The 5,017-nt window shown below is 37.8% G+C and overlaps 1 long non-coding RNA gene across 1 annotated transcript; it reads left to right on the top strand.

Annotated features, from left to right (window-relative positions):
- Window positions 1-219: 219 nt before the first annotated feature.
- LOC113329153 lies at window positions 220-1,475 on the top strand. The gene is made up of 3 exons (XR_003349740.1): window positions 220-274; window positions 802-874; window positions 1,359-1,475. It is a non-coding gene; the product is annotated as an uncharacterized LOC113329153 (long non-coding RNA).
- The last annotated feature ends 3,542 nt before the right edge of the window (window positions 1,476-5,017 follow it).

The following is a 5,017-nucleotide window of genomic DNA, read 5'->3' as shown; positions in this document are numbered from 1 at the left end:
AAAACTGAAGAAAGCACAAAAAAATGTCAAAGTTGTAATATATCAAGTAATTGATTAAACTTACCGATTATCTTTGAACTGAGAAACAACATCATTTGGTTTTCGCTGATCCACCATTGTAGACTTAATTTTACCCCAACTTTCTTTTTGTAGGCACTACAGTTATGCAAAGAAATAATAATCAAAAGAATTGCAACATAACTGAGACAAATTGTCCATCTGCAGACTTGGTTGAGGCATTTATCAAGATAATAGAGGAGAAGGCTGACACGATGTAAGTTTTATCTGCTATTCATTCATACTTTTGCATTACAAGCTTATGTTTGTTAGTCCAGTTTTCTATTCTACTTTTGATTACAAGGTGGTGATTCTGGAGGACGCTTTGATAGGTCTGAGTATGGTTATGAACTTCCACCATTTCCTGATGAACTTGTTCCTAATTATAACCTTCACAGCGATAGTATTAGTCAGGTGTATGGATGCATAATATAGTAATAAGGAAGAGATCGAGTATGTTAATAATTTTCTTGGCTTAGCTATTTTGCAACCATCTTCCTAAATAATTTTAAACACTAGTGTATATTTATTTTTGATTTCACCAATATAATTATTTTTTGATTCTGAGCGTCATGTTTATTTTATTCTTCATCATTCTGAACAATGCCATATGGTGTATGTGCACTGTCTAATTTGTTTGGAATTTCAATGGGATGGGAATTTTACAAATATATATCATGGATGATGAGTGCCTCACGGGCATGATTATGATTTCTCACTAATGGAATGCATTCTTTTAAACAGTGATAAGGTAGATCATTTGGAAATATGGATGCCCTCCACCGCCAGCGAGCAATCTGTGAACTACTTGGCTCAAGTAAGAATCTTTGTATCATAACTTTGATCACTACTTTAGATGGTACAAGATGGTCAGTTTATGTTTTTTCGGAATGTAGGAAATAGATTACTTCACTGATAGATAACTTCAAGGCGGTGTGATACTAATCTGATGTGAACCTTCTATTGTTGGAGTGTTTGAGAAGAGTAGTAAGCCTTCCCGAACAAAAAGACTTTGATATGCTGTATATTGACATTTAGATGAAAATTACACGGAGCCTAGATTAGGTGATACCTAGTTAGTGACTAGAATTTCTCTTATTCTCTAGTAATGCCGAGGGCCAAACATGTACCAAGTCATTTCAGTTGCCACCAACACTAGGACAGCGTACAATTACTACTCTTAATAAAATTTTACGGAACAATGTGTTTTCACTTTCTTGAATGATTGAATCAATCATCATGTCAGTCATTGATTGTTGAATACCATTTTTTTCATCAGCTTGGGTTTTTAAATATTAAAGGCTTGATGGCGAGGCACATGCTGGACAAATTACGCGTCATTAAAGGGCTGCATTACTTTGAGGAGCTTTATGGCAGCTCAGAGTGTTAGCTTTGAATAGTTTTGGGTTAAATTTCATAACGAATGGAACATTTCTGTTGTACTTGTATTCCTAATGAATGTATGAATCTTCTTTGAGAATGCATGAACTGCATAATACAAAATAAGAAATTGCAGGCCTGGGTTCCAAGTTCAGTTTTAATTGCATTACATTCCTGTAAACTGGAATCCAGGTCCAAGAAAATGTTCTGGGATACCCATTTTTTTTTAATTGTAACAGAAAGAATTGTCACGGTTATAACTGTGACACAAATTGTGAAGAAAAATACACGCGTCATCTTAAGACGTGACGAAAGGAAGACAGGTGTCCTCTTAGTAACTGTTACAAATTATTGCAACAATAACATATGTTACTATAAGCGTGGAAAAAAAGGACACGTGTCGCCAGAGCAAGCGTTGCAAAGATTCAGTAACAATTATAATAGTTGTTGTAAATGTGACTTTTAAAGACTCGTGACATACTTTGAATTGTGGTTAATAGAGAGTAACAGTTAAAACCGTTAAGATAACCGTGACAAATAAGACACGTGTCGCGTTCATAAAATTAGGCCAATTGTGGCTATTAGTTATTGTAACGCTTTTCAGATGTGACTATATCTGCGTTTTGTCACAGATAAAACCGTTAAAAAAGACAATCACAGTTATTAATAACGGCCTAATTAGTACGGTTATAACCGTTACAAATTCAGTTAGTAACAGGTATAGCCTGTGACAAAATCATGGAAATGGTGTAGTGTATATAATACGTATACATATACCATTCTGTATTTTTTACGTTTTGGTAATGTGTGGTATAGCATTTTGCTTGCTTTGTTGCACAATATTTACGTGCACGGCATAATATGTCAAGTTTGTTGCACAATCAAGCCATCGTTCGGTGCTAAGGTATGATTAATATTGGTGAAACATTCAACGTCCTACCATAGTATCCTTTGGACAGAACGTACTGTGGTGGCGAGGGTCCCTACGTGGGCAATAATTTTCCTATAACCCTAGCATTCAGCGGGAAGGCCACTTTACTTTGACAAGGTATCTCTATAGGGGATATCTTACTTCTTTTTGCCTCTTAAAGGGTGTTGTCACCCCGAGAATCCGAGTATTAACACATGCGCAGTTGTGCCTTGCCTTGTCTAATCGTCAATTGTTAGGGTGGGTGTTATTTCTAACCCTTCGTTTTTGTCGTCAATTCTGACGGTGGGTGTCAGTTCTAACCCTTTGTTTTTGCATGTTTGTTTCATTTCACACAAATTAAAAGCTATATTCCAAATCCAAGCTTTATATTGATTTCTACTTATATAAGCATACCTTACAATTGTATTAACTTCACCATGTAGAGGCTCCATGATTGGTGTATGTTTGCCCCTTTTGCTTTTGAAAGCTGGTTCTTACAGCTTTTTAAAGGAGAAGTATTTGCATTTATGGAGTCCTGTCCATATAATTTGAGGTTTCCTCCTCGCCTTTGTCAGCTACATGTTTGTCTTGGGTACCACATGATACTTTGGTTGTACTGAGATTCCCCTTGTAGGCTTTGTTATGGTTGTAGTGCGTTCCTCTTGCAGGCTTCGTTCCTGCATAGAATAGAAATAAAAATTCCTTTGGCACCCTGCGTATTCGAAGGGTGCCCTCTTTGATTGAGTTGTTGCTTCTTAGCCTTGAAGGATTTCTTCTTTCGACGAACTTCCCCTTGCATTAGTCTTTGGCACTTCGTATGTTCCTCGGGTTGGAGATTTAGGGTATACATATGTATACAAACTTCGTTCTTCGTTGCATTTGAGTTTTGCACTTGTGGTATACAAATGTATACATGCTTCATGCATTGATAGGCTAGGAGCATCGCGCTAGTGATAGTTGAGAGGTTGTGTCTGCTTCTATGTTGTCGTGTGACTCCTCGTAGTTGAGTATGAGTTGTAGCTTCGTTGAGTATGCATACACCTATGCAGACGGTCTTTATTGACTTGTAACTTCGTATATTTGGATTGAATAACTCATTATTTACAATGGTGAGTCTTCCTTTAACAGGCTTCGCTCACATGTATGCCTGACGGTGATGATTCTGTCTTTAAGGGGCTTCGCTCCCAAGCATACCTTCGGATTCAGACTTAAGTTGTAAATTAAAACCATTGCTGATGTCTTTCGCTCCAATTATTATGACCTCCATCTTCGTTGATGATGTTGATGCTATATACCTTACTTTTCCCCCAAAAAATTCGCAAAGAGATATTAGACAAATGAAGCTTTGTGCTTCCATGCGAGCTGTATTTTGAACCTTCGTCCTTATGCTTCCTCTTCGTCCTTAATTTCTCACACTTAGATAGTACGAGCCAAGGACAGTCATTGGATCTATCACCCTCCGGAGCGTTGTTAGTGCTTGTACCCTTAGGCGAGGGGGATCCGGGAACCTTGAATTCTTCGTTCTTCATTTTGATGGTGTTCTCCTTCTTCTTTTCCTTTCATGTTGTTGTTCGGCTTATCTTTCTTCGTCAGCCTTGCCTCCGCTAGGTTGCATAGCTTTACATCCTGCTGATCTCCCTCGATTTCCACATGAAAATACTTGATCCAAATATAATCTCCTCTTTTTCCCATGGATACTCGTTCTTAGATATGTACGATCCAAGGGAAACCTTCGTAATAGTCTTTGACTACTGAGAACGTGTATGGACACGTTCGGGCCAAAGATAACCTTCGTATTTTTCCTTGGATTCGCGTACTTAGACACGTACGAGCCAAGGACACTCTTCGTAATTGTATTTGTCTATTTAAAATGTACATAAATGCATTCGAGCCAAAGAAAAGCTCCATCTTTTCCCCTGGATGCTCGTACTTAGGTACGTATGATCCAAGGACAACCTTTGTAATTGTCTTTGGCTGTTGAGAATGTATATAAATACATTCAATCCAAAGATAACCTTCGTATTTTACTTTGGCTGATCGTACTTAGATACGTACAAGCCAAGGACAACCTTCATTTTTGTCTTTGGCTGTTGAGAATGCGTATAGATACATTCGAGCCAAAGATAACCTTTGTTTTTTTTTCCTCGCAGATCGTACTTAAGTATGTACGAACCAAGGACAATCTTCGTAATAGTCTTTGGATGTTGAGAATGTATATAAATACATTCGAGCCAAAGATAAGCTCCATCTTTTCCACTGTATACTCGTACTTAGACATGTACGAGCCAAGGGAAGCCTTCGTAATAGCCTTTGACTGTTGAGAACGTGTATGGACACGTTCGAGCCAAACATAACCTTCGTATTTTCCCTTGGATGATCGTACTTAGATATGTACGAGCCAAGGACAACCTTCGTTTTTGTCTTTGGCTGTTGAAAATGTGTATAAATACATTCGCGTCAAAGATAATATTTGTATTTTCCCTTGGCTGTTCGTACTTGGATATGTACGAGCCAAGGGCAGTCTTCGTAATTGTCTTTGGATATTGAGAATGTGTATAAATACATTCGAGCTAGAGATAAGCTCCATATTTTCCCCTGTATACTCGTACTTAGATACGTACGATCCAAGGGAAGCCTTCGTTACTGTCTTTCGCTGTTGAGAATGTGTGT

Source organism: Papaver somniferum, unplaced genomic scaffold (genome assembly GCF_003573695.1).
Source record: "Papaver somniferum cultivar HN1 unplaced genomic scaffold, ASM357369v1 unplaced-scaffold_115, whole genome shotgun sequence".
Taxonomy (NCBI): Eukaryota; Viridiplantae; Streptophyta; class Magnoliopsida; order Ranunculales; family Papaveraceae; genus Papaver; species Papaver somniferum.
Note: the sequence above shows the minus strand (reverse complement) of the source record. Positions and strands in the feature narration are given on the sequence as shown.